The 22952-nt window shown below is 53.8% G+C and overlaps 1 protein-coding gene across 2 annotated transcripts in view; it reads right to left on the reverse strand.

Annotated features, from left to right (window-relative positions):
- SDK2 (sidekick cell adhesion molecule 2) overlaps positions 1 to 22952 on the reverse strand; it is a 314055-nt gene that overhangs the window by 187444 nt on the left and 103659 nt on the right. The window lies entirely within an intron of this gene.

Here is a 22952-nt window from a genome sequence, read left to right on the forward strand (position 1 = left end):
CGAGAGAGATACCCAGTCACATGTGTGTCAGTGGCAGAGCCGGGTTTCGAACCCATAGCCGCCTGCCTCCACGCAAGGCCTCTGACCTCCCCTCCGTCCAGGCTGTGTTTGGAGCCCAGGAACGGATTCCGAGGCTGGGCCCCGCAGGGAGGAAAAAACAAAGCACTAGTCGCTCTCCGCACGGAGGCTGAGAGATGGAGCCAACGCTGAAGAAGCACACACATTCATCAGGCTGGTGACCCGGGTGTACCAGTGCTTTGTGGCGTGTAACAAAGACTGCCGAGCAGAAAATTGGAGTTCAATTTGCCGTCCATCCTGCACGCAGTGCTCAGCCCATTCTAGTCCCTGGCAGGCACCTCTGTGCTTTATCATAAATAATAACACCACGCGGCTCTATGGCCCTTTCCACAGTTACAGTCCCCGAGCAATTTACAAGCCAGATTATACACAGAAGCCTGCACATGCCTGCCGGCCAGCACACACCACACACACGCAGCCTCCTCCCCAGTCACTCCTGGGACCCAAGGCCACGCTGGTGTCACCCATCTGGGGCTGCACCCAATCTGGAGGGAAGCAGGCCCTTGTGGACCCCTGGATGCTGGGCTCTGCTCCTGCCCCAGTCACCTTCTTTATCCCTTTTACTGGCTCTCGTGGTTGGCAGAGAACCCACGAGGTCTGGTGGCCCACTGCCCCTTGCTGGACCAAGGTCAAGGCCACTTCCCCTCTCTTTCTTTCCGCTTTAGAAGGAGCTTCTGGACCTCCTCCCCTCCGATCAGCAGTGGCCCTTTGTCTCTACCACAGGGAGCCCCGTCTCTCCTCCGAACTTATTGTGAGTAGTGGGGGGTGCAAAAGCAGCAACAGGGACCCACAAGTTCAACTGCTCGCTTCACAGACGAGACCCCTGGGGCCCAGAGAGGTGCAGCAGCTTCCCTGGGGACTCTGCATCAGCTGCTGAGCTGAGACCAAAGTCCAGGACCACCGGCGCCCAGTCCACTACACAGCGGAGCCCCATGGAGGGAGGTAAACAAAGGTCTAGGGCAGACTGGGCTGCTCCCTCTGAGCATCTAGAAACTTCCCCAGAAGGAGAAGCTTCAGGCAGGGCCTGGAGGGGCTCCAGCCGCAGCTCCTTCCCCCTCTTGCCATCAAACTAAGTAAGAGGTCAACTATTGTATGATGCCATTTATATGAGATATCCAGAGTAGGTAGATCCATAGAGACAGGGCTCAGATTGGTGATTGGCAGGTGGTTGGGAGAAAGGGGAATGGGGAGTGACTGTTAGTGGGTACAGGCTTCCTTCTGGGGTGATGAAAGTATTCTGGAACTCAGTGGTGGTTGTACATCATTGTGAATGTACTAAGTGCCACTGAATTGCTCACTTGAAAATGATGTTTTTTTTTTTTGAGACAGGGTCTTGCTCTGCTGCCCAGGCTGGAGTGTGGTGGTGCAATCATAGCTCACTGTAGCCTTGAACTCCCAGGCTCAAGTGATCCTCCCACTTTAGCCTCTCGAGTAGCTGGGACCACAGGCGCGTGCCACCATGCTTGGCTAATGTTTTGTATTTTTAGTAGAGATGAGGTTTTGACATGTTGCCCAGGCTGATCTCGAACTCTTGGACTCAAGCAATGTACCCACCTCGGCCTCCCAAAGTGCTAGGATTAAAGGCATGAGTCAGTCTTAAAATGGCTAATTTTATGTCATGCAAATCTTACCCCCATCAAAAAAATAAAAAAAAATAAAAAACACACAATGGGTGCCAGGTGTCATTTGGCCTCCTACTTCCCCTCCTCTCCCTGCCAGTCCCATGCAGTCCTTGGGAAGAAGACTAAAAAGCAACTCCAGGTGCTGTGCTCCTTCCTGTGCTAAGCCATCATCTGGCTCCTGCCTTCCTGCCTCTCGCCCTTGCCCTGCCTGTACTCAGGAGCTTCTCCCAGGTGTGGGCTCAGGCGCTGGGTCTCCTCTGGGTTCTGGAGGGTGGGGATGCGTTTCCAATCACTCTCAAGTTTGCAGGCCATTTGCAATGACAGAAGGCCTTGGCTTTGCTAGTGGATGGGAGTCAGGGGGCGGGGGTGAGCCCTAACTCCACATTTACAGACTGCTCGAGACAGAGTCAACACCTGTTTTCTGAGCCACAGTCTCCTGGCATGCACCAGGGAGTCCTGTGACACCTCCCTTGCTGGGTTTTGTTAGGATTCAATGCCATAGAACTGGAGAAAAAACCCGGGGACACTATGCCTGGCTGAGGGCTTGGCATACAGAGATCATAGGAACCAGGCAGGTGCCAGGCCTCGTGCTGGTGCGTCAAGTGTATTTTCTTATTTGCACCACACAGCAATGCTGTGGAGTCGGAACTATTCACGGCCTCACTTTACAGAGGAGGGCACTGAGGCTTGCAGAGTTGAGTGACTCCCAAGGTTGTATAACGGAAGTGGCCTGGATGGTGTTGCAGGTCCACATTAAAGGTTTGTTTTCTTGCTCCTTCCACAAGCTCGGTGTCATCAAAGACCAACTCAGAGTGTGCAACTCTGAGCGCCCCGCAGAGAGAAGGCAGGGCTTTGCTCTGGCGGAGCTCCAGGGTGGGCGGATGGGCTGCCCCAAAGGCAGGCAGGAGAGATGCTGCGCCGACCCCTGCCCCAGGCTGTAGCCACCTCTGCTGCCCACCTCATCCTGGCCTGGCTGCTCATGTGCCTGGTGGCAGGTGGCATTCCCAGACAACAGCCTGGCCCACCTGCTTGGGGAAGCAGAGGAGTCTGCTGAAGGGGGGCAGTTGGTGGTGGGGAGGGACAGGCGGCAAGCTCCCACATTCCAGGGGACTGTATTCATTATCCTTGCCTGGGAACCAGCTGGGGTTCTCTGCCGCCTCTGCTCTTCTGCTTTGAAAACACATAGCCCATCTGTGGTACAGGAAAGGTGGCTGAACCAACATCTGCAGGAGAAGGTGATGGTATGTGGACTCTGCTACTGCCTCCTGATGGTTATCCACCCAGGGAGGTCAGCAGCTCCCCTTGCTTCTCTCTCTCCATGTCACGTCCTCAGATCTAATCAGCACCACCCCACCCACCCCCGTTCCTCTCTGGAGGAACCTGGGGCCAGCAGCTGATACCAGGGAAGAGGAGAGAGATAGAAACACAAGGAAATTCATACTAATGAGAGAGCAGACTGGGCTCACCCTGAGCATCTCCATGGTGTCAAGGTTCACATTCAAATGGAGTTTGTGTCTCTGTCTCTGGTCCCCAGCTCCTCTTGCAGGTGGGATGAGGGAGGAAGAGGCAGCTGAGGCTGGACATCAGGGAAAGCCCTGGGCTGGAGGCCAGGCCCTGCCCTGGCTGTGGCTGCCACAGCTTCTTAGCTTCTCCAGTGGGAAGCATCTGTGGAACTCATCTAGCCCAACCTCTCTTGCTGGCAGATGGGAAAACCAACGCAGAAGAGACCAAGAGAGAACTGGAGCTAGATTTTCTGATACCAAGTCACTCTGTCTCACCTGATAGCTCTTGGCCTCATTTTTTCCATCTGTTAAAATGGGCATGAAGGTTTCACAGTCACCCGCTGTCCCCTTCCAAGTCTAGGCTCTGCAATTGGGCCTTTTTGAGGATGTCTGGTTATGCCAGGAGAGCCTCTTTTCCCCGTGAGAGACCAAGCTTCCCTTCTTGATGAGGGGAGGGCTGGTGCTGCTGAATGCTCTTCATGGATTTCTGCTATACCCCATATTAAGGGCTGAATTGCATTGAAGTCCTAACCCGGGATACCCGTGATTGTGATCTTATTTATTATAAAAGTGGTCTTTGCAGATGTAATCAAGTTAAGATGAGGTCGTGAGAGGGGACTCTAATCCCACATGACTGATGAAAAAGACACAAGGAGAAGATGGTCACGTGAAGACAGATGAAGATGGGAACAGTGTAGCTGCCAGCATGGGAACGCCAGAATCGCTAGCAGCCCCAGAAACCAGAAGAGGCAAGGACGGGACTTCCCTTACAGACTGCAGAGGGAGCGTGGCCTTGCTGGCATTTTGATTTCAGCCTACTGACCTCCAGAAATGCGTGACAAGAAATTTCTGTTGTTTGAAGCCACCCAGTTGCGGTACTTTCTTATAGCAGCAAATGGAACCACCCCCTCACCTGCACCCCCCAAATAACAGGCCAGCACTGCGCGGAGCCCCTTTCTCTATGCAGGTTTCCCAGATGCTGCCCCAGCAGAAGCGAGCCCCCTCTTGTATGCTCACATGTCCATCACAACAGCCCCAAACTTCTGAGAGCCTTACTGGACCTGGTACATCTTGGTCATTTCTGTACCTTCAGTCCTTAATCTGGTGTCTTCCACAGAATAGGAGCTCAGTGGACATTGAGCAAGGGAATGAATGAAAGGGATTTTCTCGTCTCCAGGCTCTGTGATCATCTACCTGCCCCTGCATCCCTCTGACCTATCGCTTCTCATTCCTACTGGCCACTTCTCCACACTTGGGCCTCCATTTGCCCTCCCTGGCCCCAGAATCACGTCATGACAGCCGCTCTGTAGTTGGGCCTGAGCTCAGCTAATGGTGACTGATGACATTCTGTGCAGCAGGGACCCTCGGGCAGCAGGAGTGACATGTTCGCGGGAGGCACAGTGTGACTGATAGCCTACGTGTTGATAAGTCCTTTCCAACCCCTTCCCCAGAGGCTGGAGCTTTCTGGGAAGGAGACCAACATGGCCCCTGCCCTCCTCCGGCCATTCAGCCTTCTTTTTCTGTTGCCTCCCCTCTTTCCTAGAACTAAAATTCCTGCCCTTCCCCTGGTGGGCTGGGGATGAAGGTGGGTGGGATGTTTAGTATTCTTGGGCTCAGGCAGAGAATGAGGGGCTCCTTGTATTCCCCTTTTTCCTGCCAGGACACCCGCATCCAGACAGAGTGATGTGAGAGTCACACACCTACTGTGCCCTCTTCCCTCTAGCAGCAGGGAGCCTCCTTCCCAGGACCCCTGTCTGCAGTCATGAGGGCCAGGCACCTCTGCGCTCTCTGTGTGTGATCCCTGAGCCCAGGTAGCACGACTGTCCCATTGCACAGATGAGAACACTGATGCTCAAAGACATGAAGCTTTGCCCAGGTTACACACATGGTCAGTGTAGACCCTGGGATTGGAATGCCAAGCTGTCTATCCCCAAAGCCCACGTTCCTTCCACCGCAATGTATGAAGCGGTTTGGAAAGGCAACAGAGCCATCGCTGGGTCTCCCTCCTCAATCATGCAGAGGTCTCAGGCAGGAGCAAGGGTTCCATCTCCCCTCTGAGCACATCATTCCCATGGACTTGGGCTGGCTGGGAAAGGCCAAACCATCACGTGCATCCATGGGTGAGGCCGTGGATGGCTGTCCAAGACCCACCTTCCTAGGCCTGTGTGGCCCTGGGCAGCCAGGCTACTTCTTTGGGCCTCATTCCCTTTAGGGCACGATGAGGCTCATCTCTGCCCACCCCTCCCCAGGGCACCAAGGAGTAAGCGAGAGCTGGCCTTTGAGGCAAGAAGCCCAGAGAACCATGGGTCTTGTCCCCAGCTGTGTGAGATCCAAGACAGGCTCTCCATGGGGAACTGACACAGGGAGAGGGAGGGCCCCAGAAGCAGCCCTCGAGGGGGCGAACGCCAGGAGGGTCCTAGGAGATCTTTGCTCACTCTAGCCAGGCCAGGGGCATAGCAGGCAGGAAGGCAGGCCAGGAGCTAGGGTTTGGCAATGGACAAAGCCAGCAAGGGAAAGGGAGAGTTTACAGGAAGGCACCAAGTTACCGGAAAGGACAATAAATTAATATAATAGGGCTGCTTGGCTGGTGACAGGGAATAAAACATGCGGTCCAAAAAAGCCCCGTGTGAGATTGTCAATAGGGTGAATGAGAAGGGAAGAGGGAAACGGGGGAAAGAATGGGAACTGGAGGCTCACTGAGCAGCCTGTGGGAGGCGACAAGGTGGCTGTCCTCACCGCACCATCACCTCCTCTGCCTCTTCTCAGATCAATGTTGGCATCCGAACCTTCTCTCCAAATGGCCCTGCAGGATCCCATCCCTATCCTAGAAGTAATTCCCTCCCTTTTGCACTGGCTCCCCCATCCCCACCTATCCAAGAAGGATCTTGCCCCCTAGATTTTGGTGCCCTTGACTCTCATCCCATGCAAATGCCCTCAGCTCTTAGCCATAATGCAGAATACGCATTTCAATCATTCATTCTTTCACTCAAAGGTCAATTCATTCATTCAGCAAATGCTTTTTGAGCACATACTATGTGCCATGAAATGTCAGAGTGAGCAAGAAGGAAATCTCTGCCTCAAGGAGCTCCCAGGCTCATAGGGGAGATGGATGAGCCACTTGGCAGTGGGACAAGTGCATGACAGTGTGAAGCCCTTGATATATCAGGCTGCTGCGGAGGCACAGCTTACAGGGCCGTAATGGCCCTGGGGAAGGTGTCTCCAATGAGCACCCTAAATGGCACGAGCCAGGCGGGGCAGTCGGGAACACTCACAGGCAGACGGTGTCATTTGTGAAAAGCCAGGATGCGTGCGAGGAGAGGTGGCTTCTGGGAACTTTAGCTATGTCAGCATGATGGGGCTGGAGGGTGCAGGGCTGGAGGGTGCGGGGCTGGAGGGTGCAGGGCTGGAGGGTGAAGGGCTGGGGGCTGCAAGGTGGGAGGAGATGTGGCCGGCCAGCACAGGGGCTGCAAGAGCAGGCCTGGGTGAGATGAACTCTGATTCAAGCCCTGGCTTTGCCAATTAGGACCTGCATGACCTTAGGCCAGTCAGGTAACTTCTTTGATCTGGTTCCTCTTTGAGGAGAAAGAAGGGGGTGGGAATAATATATTAACATCTGCTTCAGAGGAGAAAATGCAGATGTATCTCTCAGCTTGGCTTCTGGGTTTTGAATAAATCAATGAATGGATGAATGGTGACGATCAGAGTTCTAGGCTTATAAATTATGCCTAGGTGCTTGGATGTCATGTGTGGGTGGTGGCGAGGCACTGGAGATTTTGAGCGTGTGTGTGTGTACATAGGTGTGTGTGCATGTGTATGTGTGCATATGTGTGTGTTTGTGTGCATATGTGTGTATGTGTGTCCTGAGGGCTTGTTTGGGTGGCAGGATCAGCCCAAGGCCCCATAAACCCACTTATGTCTCCACCGCCAGCCTTTCTTAGAGGAGAGTCACATGCAGTGTGAGGAAAGATGAAATTGGTGAGGAAGATGGTCCTGAATGATCTTTGATGAGCATGCAATAAAGGACCCTCAATTCCTCAACACAGAGGATCTCAAAGTCATGACTTGTCTTGTTGACCTTTCCTGCTCAGTGAACACCAGTTATAGGCCAGGCCCTGGCAACACAAAGAGGTGTAGACATGGCCCTGCCTGGAGGCCTTCACAAGCTGGCCTGAGAGATAGGATTCACACTGTGAGGGATGACTAATGGTGTGAGGCATCACCAGGCATGGGCTCACTGTGGATACAGGAGCCAGGTGGATGGGCACTTGGGGAAGAGTGAGGCCACTGAGGATTGGCGGGGCAGTCAGGGGAGCTCCAGGGAGGAAGGGGACGCTGTGACTCATTTGCTCACTGATCAATCCAATGGCATTGGACTATCACTCTGCACAGGGGGAGGGGAGCAGGATGATACAGGCTTTGAGCTCATGGAGCTTAGCATCTACCAACAAATGCAACGTTAAGCAGGGACTGCAAGAGTGGGGGAAGGGGTGTGGACGGTGTGCAGGTGGTGGTGGGAATGCATAATGCAGAGGAGAAACCTCTCGAAAAGGTCACCCTTATGGCAGACAGAAGCCAGGCAGAGGGAACAGCAGGGTAGGGAGTTTGGAGGGAAAGACAGCCTGGCCCATTCACATCTGGCTCAGAACTGAAGGGGGGCTCTTGTGGTTGGAGTCCTAATGGCAAGAAGAGGAAAGGAAGAGGGAACAGGAGGAGAATGCACAGGGACTGCACTGGCCTCATTAGTGAGCCACATCCAGGCTCCAGGGCTCCATCCTAATGCCAATAAGAAGGCCCTGAAGTGACATTGCCAGCCTGGCAGTTTTCTGCTCCCCTCCTGGCAGTGCAGAGGAGCGTGGATGGCAGGAGGTAGGTGTGCCGGCTGAGAGTCTAGTTTGGAGGCTGCTGCTGTAAGACTCCAGGGCAGAGATGATCTCCCAGGGAGAAATACCTCCTTTGGTGGACTTTGTTTTCTTTTCCATCCTATGTGGAAACTGTTCGCTGTCCAGAAGAAAAATGATGCTGAGGGGAGAGGAGGTGGCTTTTTCGCTAGGATTCTGGTGCTGACGATGGGGGTGGTGAGAAGAATGGGGATTGTGGAGCAGTTTTGGAGGTGGAATCAACAAGATCTGTGTTAGATTGGAGGGTGGGGGTTGTCTGAGGGAGAGGGAAGCGTCAGCAGTGAGGGCAAGGTGACCGAGATGGAAACACTGCAGCTGGTTTGGGGAGAAGATGCCAGGTCCAGTTTCGAGCATGTTGTGGCCAGCTTGTTATCCAGGTGGAATGTTCAGGTGCTAGCCAGGCCTGGACCCCAGAGAAGGGGTGTGGAGCCATCAGTTAGCAAATATAGGGGAACTGGAGCTGCACACCTTTCAAAATTCCCAGAGAGAAAGGGGAAAGTGAAGAGGTAGGGAGCCCTGCAGTCTTTGCTGAGTACATCTCCAAAGTCTCCCTGGCTTCTTTTCCCATCCTGGGTTCCTCAGCCCAATTCCTAGTCTGTGCAGGTGCAGTGAAAGAAGCAACACATATGAAGAGCTTGCAATGTGCCAGCTTGTCCCAGGTGATGCACCAAATCCACATGACAATCCTTCAAGGTCACTACCACTTCTCTAACAGATGGGGAAACAGAGACGCAGTGAGGCTGAGGATCTGCCCAAGGTCACCCGGGAGCAAGCAGTGGAGGGATTCACACTTGGGGCTGGTCAAGTCCTTGGTTCCAGCTCTCATCCCAAGGCAACCTACTGCCTCACTCAGCCCCAGGTGAACAGGGAGGGCTGCTTGCTCCCTGTTCTCCACTATGTTCCCCCAAGCCAGGGGCTGAGGCCTTCCACTCCTCCCTCTCTCTCCTGCTCTCTGTTGACTCTTTGACACTGCAGGGTCGCCATCCAGTACAGCAGATCAATCTCTCTATGGCTCATCTGCTCCCACTGCATTTATCCCCTGATGGTCGAAGCTTTTATTTCCGGGTGAGAGGAGCGTCCCCTGGCCATCTCCAGGCACAGATAACTTATGGACCAATCAATACACCCATTACCCTTTGGACCATGGCACCGACACAGCTGCAAGGAGCCAGGGGAGCAGGCCTCACCCCTGCACCTCTGCCATCCTTGAGGTCCCTGAGCTCTGCCCAGCTTCTGCAGCTCCTTCTGGCGGCTCTCACAGGGTCTTCTCATTGTTGCTCCCTCTTCTGTCTTTCTTGAGTCCTCTTATACCATTTTGGCTACCTGAGCCTTCTGTAAATACCTCCTTTAGGGGCTTAGGTTTCTTTTCTGTCATATGGGGAAATTATTTCCTTGTCCAGAAGAAAGATGATTCTGGGGACAGGGGAGGTGGTTTCGTCTGTAATGAGCGAAAAGCATGCATGAGTGGGAACCGGGGAGTCCTACAGTCAGGACCGAGGTTGGGGACGGCTGAGGGAGGACCAGGCTGGAAAACAGAGATTTCACTCAGGTCTGCCTCCACCACTGGGGGCTGGGAGACTTTGGAAAGGCCACCTTACCCCTCTGTGCCTCAATTTTCTCATCTGAAATGGAGGTAGCACCGTCAATATGAAGAGTGGAATGACTATTAAACAAGGCAGGCTAGGATTGTTAACAAGGCTGCCTTGTTAATAAACCAGAGCCAAATTAGGTCAGGGCACTGGGTGGAGTAGTGTTCCTCAAAATTCATTTCCACTTGGAACCTCAGAATGGGACCTTAATTTGGAAATAGAGACGTTGCAGGTGTAATTCTTCCTGTTAAGATGAGGCCATACTGGATCAGAATGAGCCTTAAATCCAACGACTAGTGCCCTTACAAGAAGACCAGGTGAAGTCACAGAGACACGCGGGGAAGATGACCACGGGAAGACAAAGGCAGAGATTGCAGTGATATATCCACAAGTCAAAGAGCACCAAGGGCTGCCGGCAAACACCAAAAGCTAGAGACAGGCATGGAACAGGTTCTACCTCAGCACCTCCAGAAGGAACCCGCTGGGCTGACACCTTTACTTTGGATTTCTGTGCCCCAAAACTCTGAGATGATATATTTTTGTTACTTGAGTCACCCAGTTTGTGGTATTTGTTATGGCAGCCACAGGAAACACATAGAGTTGTTAACACGGTGGTGGGAGAGATGTCCTTAATGCAGGACCCATTCCTGCCGCCCAGTGGGGTTGAGTGAAATTCTCTATGGACATGGGCAAGGTGGAAGGAAGGGGGCAAAACTACCCTTCCACATCTTGCATTCCAGTCGAACCCATACCTGAAGAACAGGACAGCTAGCTTCTTTATGCTTTGCTCTAGCTTCTTGTCTCCTCTCTGGCATCCGTTTATGATAGTCCCCTCCTGCATTAGTCCATTTTCACACTGCTATAAAGATACTGCCTGAGACTGGGTAATTTATAAAGTGAAGAGGTTTAATTGACTCACAGTTCTGCATGGCTGGGGAGGCCGTGGGAAACTTACAATCACGGCGGAAGGCGAAGGGGAAGCAAGGCATGTCTTACATGGTAGCAGGAGAGACAGAGAGCTCAGGGGAAACTACCAAACACTTATAAAATCATCCATCAGCTCTCATGAGAACTCACTCACTATCATGAGAACAGCATGGGGGAAACCGCCCCTATGATCCAATCACCTCCCACAAGGTCCCTCCCTCGACACCTGGGGATTACAATTTGAGATGAGATTTCAGTGGAGACACAGAGCCAAACCATATCACCTCCCTAGGATCCACAGAACACCCTATATACAAGGACCCTATATACAATGGTAAGGGCTGTAAGCCCCTGGCAGGGGTGTGGCTTGTACTGCTGGTTGGGTGGGAGCAATGATGTCCAAATGGCACTACCACATGCATCCCTTTCACCTGGTCTTACAGTCTCAATTCCCCCTGGCATTCTCCAACCTTCTCCCCATGATGGTCTTAACAAATGTCACGGCACCATGTCAATTTTCAGAAGGGAATCATTTTGAGCATCTATTAGTGAGAACAACCATGCCCCTCGTAGCCCCAGTAGAGCATCCAGCTACAAATCCGTAGGAAAAGGGGAACCTGTCTGTGTTCTCTGACAAGGGGCATAAGACTCTCCCTAATCACCAGCCTCAGGGAGGCTTGAGGGATCTCTCTGGGGTGTCTGACTATGCCAGTCACTCACTTCCTGACTCTGTAACCCTGGTTTCCACCACCTTCTCCTAGTCCTCCTCCTTTTCCCGCCTAGCCTTCCCTTCCTTCCTCCTGCGGTTCTGAAATGTTGATGTTTCCAGCTTTCTGCTCTGATCTTCCTCATTTCCACCCTCATCCCTTGGAAAGTACGGCTGCTTTTCTTTTCTGCTTTTAGCTATGGCCTGGATGTGAATGCCTCCCAGATCTTTAACCCTGATTTCTTGCCTGAATAAGTCAACTGTATTTTGATGACCTCCAACATGCTCAAAAGTTTAAAATATCCACAGCTGAGCTCTGGTCTCTGCAAGCTTGTAGAGGTCCCGTAATTTTCTAATATAGTTAGCGGTCTTGTTCGCACAGTCGTCCAATCCAGAAATAACGGTGCCATCCTTGGATTCTTCTCTGCCCTTCCCCCACCTCTGACCACCCACTCACTCCTAGGCCCTGTGAGCCCAGCTGCCTGTTCCAGCTCTGGTGCATAACATGGCATCTGGTTCACCGTTGGCATTCAACAAATATTTTCTGAACTAACAAATTAGTCCTGCTGGGTTTACCTGCTAAGTATTCCTTAAACTGGCAAGCCACCCCTGCCCCATCTCTGATCTAGATTCCATCTGCCAGGCCCTTACCGCCTCCCAGCTGCCAGTCATTAGCCCAATCTACTTAATTAAAGGTATTTCTAACCATGTGCTTCCTGTTCAAATTCCTTCAATGGCACTCCATTGCATACAGGATAAAATACTCCTCAATGGGGAACACATAGCTCTTTTTGTCACTGAACCAGAGACATGGTGGAAATTCTGGAAATACTGACTCCACGGAAGGGCTTAACAACTTGTGGTTTCCTCACAAACCACACACCCTTTCCCTCCTATCACAGGAGTGATAGGCCTTCACTCCTGTCAATCCACTGCCTGATACCTGTGGCCTGTGCCCACCCACCAGCTTCTCCTGGACACTGCCAGTCTAGCCCTAGAGTGGCTGAGGTGCCTGTACCTATCGGCGCCTTCTAATCTCCATCATGGTGCATTACAATGATCTCTATGCATTCGTCTCTCTCTAGAGACCAGATGTTCTCAAGGAGGGTCATTCTGTACTCCTGCCCCCAGCTCCCGGGGGACCCCTGGCGATGTCTGGAGATGTTTTTGGTTGTCACAACTGGAGGAAGGGGGATGTTATTAGTGTCTAGTGGGTAGAGGCCAGGCTAAATGTCCTACAATGGATAGGACAGCTCCCCCCACCATCAAGAACGATCCAGCACAGAATGTCAACCGTGCTGAGGCTGAGAAACCCTGGGCTAGACAGGAGCGAGGTCCATGTCTGTCCATTCCCACCTCCAGGGCCTTGCCTTGACCCTGCCACGCAGTAGGCCCGCATCGTGTGTCTGCTGAGTGAACATCCCCTCACTCCACCCCAGGCCTAGAGTGAAACTGGATCACTTCTTCTGCAAACAGGAGGCCTGGGCTGCAAAGAAAGGGTGCCGGCTGCCTCCCAGGCCCCAGAGTCAGGTGGCAGGGGAGGAGGCTAAGGAGAGTACTGTCCTTCAGAGAGAGCCACTTCCTCCAGGAGCCAGGGCGGATGCGACCAATTTAGCTAACAAGTTGCCAGGGCTGTGATGACGTTGCCAGACAATGAAATTGCCCTTCTTATCAACATGGACTGCCAGACTGATGAGACAAACAAGCCTGTTAATTAGGCCTGTAATGGCAGCCGCAAAGCGTACAGCATTTCCAAGGAAACAGGGGGCTGGAGGCTCTCTCTTGTCCCACCAGAGATGGGGCATGCAGCGGGGGGCTTAGTTGCATCCCAGACAGGAAGGAAGGCTCATCTCACCATAGCCATGGCCCCTCGAGGCCCGGGCCCGAGAGGGTGGTTAGTGTGTCTGTCTTCAGTCACAGGCTTCCCAGGGGCAGAGCACAGCGCAGTTAACTCTATTGTGGCCCTCGGCGCAGCGGTTTACCCAGACAGGCACTTAATAAAGGCATTTAATAAAGATGAGTATAAACATCAAAGGGCCCCTCTCCCCTTTCAGGTTCATCTTTCTCTCTCTTCCTCTCCAGCCGTTCCTCGGATGCCCATCTTGCTCTTGCCTTTCTCAGAGCCTCTCTGTCCAGCCCTCTGTGTACCCCTCATGCCCCTACAGGATGCAGACAGTGCAGCGCTCCATCAAGCAAGGCCCAGAGAGGTCCCCTCATCAGTATCCCCTTCGGCTGGTACGTGTTGGTGGCATGTGCCAGTCACTGCCTCCCGACCCCATTCCTCAGCATCCCTGGTCCTGCAGCCAAGGACACAGGTGGGCGTGCAGCCAGGCCACACTCGGGCCTCAGGGCCGACTGGCATGGTGGCTTGGCCTGGATTCAGAGGCAGGTTGCCGAGCCTGGAGGAATGACATCCCCAGAGCTGGCGGACCCATCCCCTGGCAGTCTGTCTGGTCATTGGGCAGTGGCCAGCCACACAGGTTTGTGTCCCAGCAAGAGTGCAAACAGTCTGGGACACCCCACGTCCCTGGACATAGGCCCTGAGGCCCTCTAGGGGCAACGCCTAGCTCCAGATCATCACTACTACCCACCATCATTTCCCTGGCACAGGGAGGTCCTCTCCACCTCCAAGACTCAGGTTCCAAAACGCTCTGTGCTGCCACTTGGACCACACCCAGCTACAGATGTGCCAGCAAGCCTCCCAGAAAGGGCCCTCCCCTACCCCCTCACCCCCCCAGACAAATTGGGGAACCCACTTGGGCATCACCAGCACCTTTCTTGCAGCTCTCTCTGTCTTCGCCAGGTTCCCTGTCGCCAGCAGGCCCCTTCAGCCTGCCCTCCAGCTCCTTCAAGGAAGTGCCTCTTTGAGACTCTGCCCCCAAAGAAGGGTCATTATTGCTAATGCCTTTTCTCCCCCATCTGTTGTGATTGTTTACACTCCACTTGCTAATTAGAGACTAATTAGCTGGTGCTGAAATTCATCACTTTCCAAACACAATGCGGCAGCAGGAAAAGCACAGTGATGCAGGCAACATCTGCATCTCCGCCTGCAGCCAAGACGCCATTCTGCTCCGCCTGCTCCCTGCTCCTCCTCCTCCTCCTTGCCCGCCTCCTCCCCTCCTCTTCGTCCTCTTCCTTCCCACTCTCCTTCCAATAAGCCCCTAGAAGGCCTGGGGATGTCTGCACTTTTATTCAGCAACCACAGGACAGTGCAGTGCAATGGCTGGTAGGAGAGACTCAGTCCATCCTCGCTGAAGGAATGAATGCATGTGTAATGAACGAATGAGGATCAAAAAGCAGATGCAAGAGCGGGTCTGCTGCTGGGGGAAGGGGAGTGGAATTAAATAGCTGGTGGGCAGCGAGACACAGCCATCCATGATTCTGAGGAAGGTGGCACTGGGCAAGGCAGGGACCAGGAAAAAAACATTCCTGGGACAGACAGGCAGCGCTAAAGAGATGATGCTAGCAAACGCCTGACCTCTGTGAGGCCTGGGGGCTATGGGGTGGAGGGTGCAGGGACAGCATGGGGGGTGGGAGAAAAGACAAGACAAGAAGGAGAAGGAAGGAGAAGTCAAGTCACAAAAAGAAGGGGCAGGAAGATGCACAAAGGCAGAGTGCGAGACCGGCAGGGCAGCAGGGAAGGCTGGTGGAGGGGAGGCAGAAGTCTTGGAGTCTTGGTGCTGGCTGGCTCTTGTGAGGAGGTGTGACTGCATCCCAGAGGTCTCTGCAGCCTGGGATTGAAACCATCCATTTGCATGACAGCCGAGAGTGGAGCAGGCCTAGGCCCTGACGTTTCTTCCTTTCATCTAAGGAAAAGCGGCTTCTATTACCTAAACTCCCCTTCTGCTCAGTAGGCTGGGGGCAGTGGGCCGGGCTCCCTGGACTCCTTTGCATCTTCTAGGCCTCCTTGTGGGGATACTCTGCGATCGGCCGATCAGCCTGCTGCTGGGTCTAAGGAACCCAGGAGGGGGGAGGCAGCCTGAAACTCCAAGGGGCAGGTGGGGTCTCTAGCCCAGGCCTTGGTGCACAGTTTGAGAAGGAGCCCCCAGAACATCCTGGAATCTGGAGGAGAAAGAGTGGAACCTCTTCCCTACCCATCTCATGGTGACATCCCAGAAGACACTGCCAATCCCCTATAGCCCTGACCAGGAAACCAAAGGTGGCCTCAACGCCAAGCCTCATCCATGTGTGAGGACAGCACAGGGCTGCCCTCTCTTGTGCATGGATTGCGTACATTTCCCATCCCACCTTCCTTGAGAGCAGGATTATGGGAGTCACAGCCACACAGGTTGCAATGCCCGCTCTGCCACTTTGTGCTGTGTGGCTTAGAAGGTGCTGCATAACTTCTCTGAGCTCATCTGTAAAATGGGGATCTCCACCCTCCCTCCTGGTGTTGCTGACAGGACAAATGACATGATGGCTTCATCTTAAGCATGGTGCCTGGTCCTGGTGTGCACTTCCTGGGTGAATGGTGGGATGGGGCATTCTGCAGTCCGGCTGCCTCCTGGGGAACATAGACTGTTTCCTTCTTCCCCTGTCTTGCTTCACATGCAACACATGTGTGCTCACATGTGTGCTGGTGAACACTTAACATCCTGTTCCCCAGGAAATATAAAAAAGCCCTGATTGCCCACCATTGCCAATTTCCCTGGTATAAATGCTCTAGCCGTGGCTGATTTGAAGCTATCAGTGGGACAACATGGGCCACGGATTTGGAAGAGAGGCACACACAGTGAGCACCGGCTCTGGCACACCATTGCCTTCCATCATCAAAGTAAGGGTGTGGAGCAGAAATCTCTCTATCCATGGATGTGGCTGGCAGGGGGCTGATTAGGAACCTGGGTGAGGTCAATTGAGTTCCTGGCACACAAAGCTGCTTGGACCAGAGTGATCATTGTTCATGTGGGGAGAAGGCAGGGGGCGGCTGGGGGTGATGCATGCCCTCCATAAGGACCACGCCCACCCACCACGCACATCCTTTCTTCCTAATTCCTCCCTTTCCTCCACGCCCACTCCGACACTCTTCCTTTCCTGATTTCACACATCTTAGAAACGCTTACCCGGTTCCACGTGCTTTGCCTATGCTAGCAAGCAAATCGCAATTTCCCTGCCCTGCAGTTCATGGACCAGACCACACCTGGGCTATATCAGCATCGCCCGGAGGGCTTGTTAGACCACAGAGGTGCAGGGCCCCACCCACAGCCTCTAATATAGCAGGTCTGGGTGGGCCTGAGATTTGCATTTCTAGCAAGTTCTCAGGTGATGCTGCTGCCCTACAGGCCATCCTTTAAGAACCACTGGACCTGGGTCAGCAAAGCAGGTCACTGGGATCCAGACAGCTGCAGGCTGTGCTGTTGTGGAGGGTCTGGTGTTGGGAGTCAGAGGCTCTTTTCCAGCCCCAGAAAAGCCTATGACTTACTTCCTTGTTGGCATTCCACCCCAACCCCTCTCCAGCCTCCTTCCGAGGCTTCCGCTGACCCCTGCACCTCTCTGCCATCTACACCCTCCAAACCCCCAGGCTAGGCCACCTGGGCACCTCCCACCTCTCTTTGTACCAGGGCTAGGTGTGCCGAAGCCTTTTCGGGCAGGGGGAGAGCTGACCAGGGGGGCCACACAGAGACAGCTGGGGCTGCTGGTTATTGTCCTAGAGGCAGCAGAACATGCTGCCCCCACGCCAGTGCGGGGGTCGCAAAATCACTCGTTGCTTTCCTTCTCCAAGGTTCCATGTGCAAGCAATGCACAACTAGTTTCTGACTCACATCCCCTGGCCATGCTGGGGGCAGGTGACAAGGGTCCACTGGGGGGCCTCTCTTAAGTTGGGGGGCTATAAAAGTGGTTCCAGAGGGCGAAGGAGACTGTATCCCCACTTCTTTCCCTACTCCGCCTTCCTGCTGATATTCTAATCTCGGCCTCCTGAGTAACTAATCCCCCTAATGGGATCAGCGTCTCTGTCCCTGCACTTTATTTACATAATGGGTCAGGGAGGCCTTCCTCTAAACAGGTTGGAGGACGGCTGGGTGGAGGGGCAGGAGTGAGATCTGGGGTGCAGGAGCATTAGCTCACCCTGAGGCTTTGGGGACTGTGAGGATGGATCGTAGCATGGTGCTGGTTGGAGGTGGTGGCTCAGGATCATGACGTGTGTGCATGCATGTGCATGCGTGTGTGTGCACGCATCATGTGTGACTGGGCACTCAGTTAATACTCAGCCGCAGATATTAATCCCTTTTTATGCAAAGAGACGATGGATTGTGAGCCCTGAGAAATCAAAGTTGAAACTCAGCCAACCTCCTGCCCTGCTCCCCTTGCCCCTGCCAAATGGCCGCGTCTGTTAACGAGGGAGATAAACGGAGAGGCCATCAAAGCAGATTTCCAATCTGTCGATTTCGCTTTGGGGCCTTCAGAACTCGGTGGCTTACCTCCCCCTTCTGCCCCGACTCCAGCCTCCTCTGCCTTCGATTCCCACTTTGTTCCCCAGCCCCCATGCTTTTATCTCCCAAAGTTGGATCTATTGACCCAGCTCATAAGGGCTCCTTTCATCGGGCTCCAGATCTGCTAATGGAGAGGCAGGCAGAGGGCGGAAGGGATGGAGAAGTGGGTTCTGCAGCCTGGAGGGTGGGGGCTGGGGAGGGGGGAGGTTTGGGGGGATGAGGAGGTTGCCAAAGCAGACTGAAGCCTGTGTGGGTGGCGACGTGCCCAGCCTGGGATGCAGGAGGAGGCAGAAACCAACTCAGGGAGGGAGAATTGCCCCTAAGCAGGGGGAAGGAAGGCCCTTCTCAATGTGCCAATCCGATGGTGCATCTCCCTGCTGCATAGACTCAGTTTCCCCACTTCAAATTCACTTTGCTCATCTATTGTCTTGCCAGGAAGCAGCCTGAACCCATTCTTATGAGTGAAAATAAAAAATGACACCGGGGGAAAAATAACAAAAGTTTCTCCTTTCACAAACCCCCCAAAGGCTGAAAGAAAAGAGGATGAAGAGGGTGGAGGGGGTCACCTGTGCACTGACCTGACCTGGCACGCAGTACCCACTGATCCCTTCAAGGATGGGTGGTTTTATTTCCATTCTGCAGATGGTAGAGTGTGGATAGGTAACTTACAGCTGGTATCTGGGAGACAGACTTCTGACTCCCGGGAACAGCGGTTTTCACTGCACTTGGCCTAGCAGGAAAGGCTCAGTGAATATTTGTAGTAACAGCACAGACTCAGAAGCCAGATAGACTGACCTCCAGTAGGTGCCACGGTTGTGCTGATTTTATAGACAGGGAAACTGAGGCACAGATAGGTCAAGCAGCTTTCCAAAGCCACCCAGATAAAAATCAGCTGACCAGTCTGCTGGCTCCTGAGTCTGTACTCCAGCCACTCCACCAGGCCTCTGATTTCTTCTTTGATTTGGACTCCCCTTACCAGCTTCCCCTGGCCCCCACCCATCTCTCTGTCTCCTTTTAAATGGATCATTTAGGGTCTTCTGCCAGAAACTCACCACGTGATGCTGGGGCCTCGGAGCCCTAACCCAGGACTCCGGCTTTAAAATGTGCAAGGATAGCTCTTTCAATAAATACAAAAATAAGTAAAATAACTGTGCACAGGTGACATTTGAAAAGATGAATGGATGAGCAAACCACTTCCTGGCCTCCGAATGAACAGAATCAAACAAGTTCTCGCCCACGCCCAGCCCACACTGGGGATTCAGGGAGGGAAGCTCTGGAGAAACATCATGATTCCTCTGGAAGCACCCACCTCCACCACATCAGGGTAGAGGAGGAAGAGGGCACCCAGTGTATGCCACAGCCATTTCTTCTCAGCCTTAAGAGGCTAGGAGTCCCACCTTGGCCTCAGTGTCAGCTCTTTCTAGATGGGGCACCGACCAGTTAGGAGCAGAGTGGGCCTAGAAGCCAGGACTCTGGACTCCCTTGCCTTGGGCCCAGGAGGTCACCCCATTGCTGCTCTAACCTTCAGGGCACTTAGTTTCTGAACCACCAGTTGCCCTTCTGATCTCCTTTGTAGACCCTGGGAGCATTCTCTAGAACATAGTGAGCCTCCCTCTAAGAGGAAGGGGGCAGGTGACCTCAGGAGAAGGCTGGAGAAAGGACAGGTGGAGTGGCCTTATCATGCTGCCCTGCCTCAGTTCCTTAGAAGTCCCCATCCCCAAAGAGAAGAGGAAGCAGGCTATGTCCCACACCCCAAATCTCCCAAGGAACTAACGAGAAGCTTTGGGGATGTTTCCTTGTCGCTTGAAATATGTTTGGCCATCACTCACTGGACAGGCTGAGCAGGCCCCTTAAAGTGAAAAAAACAACCATTAATGGGGACAGCCAGAAATCATTCATCTGTCATCAAAGGGAAGTAAAGTCTGTGAGGGAGACAGCCTGGGAGCACCGGGGCAGGGTCAGCGGGAAGGGAGAGATTAAACACCCAGTCGTACATCAGCCCTGCTCGGCTCAGCACAGCAAGGAGTGGGCAGAGGCAAGCAGGAGAGGGAGGGCCAGATGGGGACGCTGATGGGGAGAGGAGAGAGGGAGCTGGGGGGTGGTGGGGGAGGTAAAAGCACGGCTAGGGTTCAGGTCCAAGGACCCTTTGGTGAAAGCAAGTGACACAGCACTGGAGTCACATATGAGCATTTTGCTTGGGGGGCAGCAAGAGACTTGTTATGAGTAGAATTGAGTCCCACCAGAAGATACAGTGAAGCCCTCAGTCCTGGGACCTGTGGATGTGACCTTCTTTGAAAATAGAGTCTTTGCAGAGGTAACCAAGTTAAGATGAGGTCACAAAGGTGGCCCCTAATACAATTTAACTGATGTCCTGAGAAGAAGAGAGAACGTGGGCAGAGACACACAGCGGGGAATGCCATGTGATGACAGAGGCGGAGATGGGGTCATGTGGCTGTGAGCTGGTGTACCCAGGATGGGTGGCCCCCACCAGAGTTGGGGTCATGCAGCTGTGAGCCACGGTACCCAGGATGAGCAGCCCCCACCAGAGATGGGGTCATGTGGCTGTGAACCATGGTACCCAGGATGGGCGGTCCCCACCGGAAGCTGGAAGAGGTGGGGAACGATTCTGCTCAGAGCCTCCGAGGGAGGGGCCCTGCTGACACCCCGAGGTCACACATCCCGTCCTCAGCATGGCAATAGAATCTATTTCGGTGGTTCTAAGCCACTCAGTATGTGACTTTGCTACTGCAAATCCCAGGAGTGAATGCCATCCCTGACTTCATTCTCCAATAACACTGGAACTTTACACACCCACACAGTCCCCAATATACTAAACATATTTCTTTGTGTCTAACGTCAATGCTTCTTGCTGTCACAATGAGACTACTGTAGCTTCAGCAGGGTCTCTCATCACCCCTGTGATTTCCCTAACAGAATATGGGACTGGGTATGATATTTGCTATTAAACCCATAACATAATATATATAATATACCCATTTTATAACTGAGGATAATGTTTATTTATTTATTGCTTCCACTTAAGCAAAATGTTTCCTGCATGACCCTGGTGCTATGTCACTTGCTTTCACCAAAATGTCCTTGGGCCTCTTCCCATTTGATAAATGAGGAAACTGAGGCTAGCTAGGAGGGGTAACTGGGAGGACATCCATCAATTGGTAGGAGTCTCACATTTGGGCACCCATGCCAGTGACCTGTCCTCTGCCTCTCCCCTCGTGGGCTGTGGTTAATCTACCCCTAAGTCAGGCCCTACCGGGAAGGCAGGTGAGCACTTGACAGGAGATAAGTGGGTGGTCCAGAGTCTTCCCTGGGGCAGGAGCTGGGGCCAAGCCTGCAGAACCTCTGCTCTAGCCAGAGATAGAGGTGCTGAGTGGTGGCTACACCGTACACCCCAGCCTCCCCTATAGCACTCACCTGGCAAGCGTGGTCTCGGCCATCAAGCTGCCAATGGGCAGCTGCTAGGCCCCCTGAGAGTAGGCGTCTGCCAGTGTCTGCCCAGCCCCCAACATGGGGCATCCCTCCCGCTACTCCTGGCCAAAGTGGTACGAGCACCCTCAGAGCAGCTGTGAGGACAGCTCTGGCTGGGGAGAGGCAGCTGGGCCCCAGGGGGCTGGGGCACCAGCGAAGGGAGGTGCCCTGGGGTCTGCAGGGGATGGGCTGCAGTGTGTGGAAAGAGCTGCCTGCCAGGAGCTCCCCACCCTTCTAAAAGGTGGACCAGGGCCAGAGCCAGGCTCTCCCTGCTGGTGGAGCAGATGTGGGGCATGGCTAATCCCCAAGCCGCAGATGACATCAGAAGGACCAAGGCCAGCTCGGGCAGCACACTTAGCACATGGGTGCCTCGCTGGGTGCTCCATCCCATCCCCTCTCGACATCCTCACCTCTATCTTAGCAGGGCAATACCGCACCACCCCCATTTCACAGACAAAGACCCTGAGGTAGGTAGAGGGGTGAGCGCCCATGGTCTACTTAACAGCGACTTCAAGGCCAGAGCTCAGCCCACCCTCCCTCCACCTCTCCCTGCTGGCTCTCCATTTCTCGTGGCGTGTTTACCTTCCTGATTTTGCCTGCTTTTGTTTGGTTTGATATGAAAATGAGTTTGCCCAGAATGCACAGCGGCAGAAGGAAGGGGGCACGGGGCGGAGTTGCGCTGAGTGACAGGAATGTGCAGACGTTGAATTAAAAGCAGCTTGGCACAAACAGAATCTGGCTACGGAAAATTCAAAATGTATTTAAAGCCCAGTGGAAGATCCTAGTCAATCGGGCTCGTGGTTTGGTGGAAACCACCTAGGCTGGGATGCAAGTCCAGGCCTGTTCTTGCCTGTGTGCCCTGAGGACAGCCCCAAACCTCTCTGAGCCTCAGCTTCTTCTGCTGATAAACAGTGACAATGGCATCTCTCTTACAGGAGTGTCGCGACAAAGATTAAATAAAGCAGCATCTGTGAAGTGCGTGTTGCCAACTGCTAAGTGTCATACAATGGTGAGGTTGTATTTTTGGATTATCTGCTTCCAGGGATGTCTAAAGTACCTGGGACTGGCCCATCCCATCACAGTGCAGGCAGTGCGCTGGCCCCAAGTCGCTCTCTGGGGGCTGTGCCTCTCTGTCTGACCCTCCACGCTTCCCATCCCTGGTGCCTTCTGAGGTGGGTTCCCAGGAACTGGCATGGCTGGGAGAACAAAGCTGAGGTTGTGACTTGCCTGACAGCAGCAGGGGCAGCTCCTGGTAGGGATGGCTGCTCCTGTGATGGAGGGGGTGCTACAAGAGAGGGCAGGGGTCCTCCCATCTGTACGTGCCTGGAGCAACCCTGGCTTGGCCTCCTGGGCGCCTGCTTGGTGGAGGGGGCTGGTGAAACAGCTCAGCAGGAATGAGGGAAACCTGCCACAAGCGAACTCCAGCCAGGGCCCGGTGGGCATCGTGAGGCCCTCAGTGAACAGCCAGGGCCTGATGAGCAGCACAGGGCTCTCAATGAGCAGCTGGGCCTGGTGGGCAGCACAGTGGCCCTCCCTGAGCAGTGCCCTGCTGGGCAGGCTGGGCCTCTGTCCCCTCAATGAGGAGGGGTGCAGGCAGGGCAGGATTATGAGGCAGCAAGGGGAGAGTGAGGCCCCAGGGGAAGGGCCAGCCACGGAGAGGCAGCAGTGGAGGGGTCTTGGGATTTGGGGCCTCTAGCAGGGCCAGGCTGGGACCCG

Source organism: Pongo pygmaeus, chromosome 19, assembly GCF_028885625.2.
Source record: "Pongo pygmaeus isolate AG05252 chromosome 19, NHGRI_mPonPyg2-v2.0_pri, whole genome shotgun sequence".
Lineage (NCBI taxonomy): Eukaryota > Metazoa > Chordata > Mammalia > Primates > Hominidae > Pongo > Pongo pygmaeus.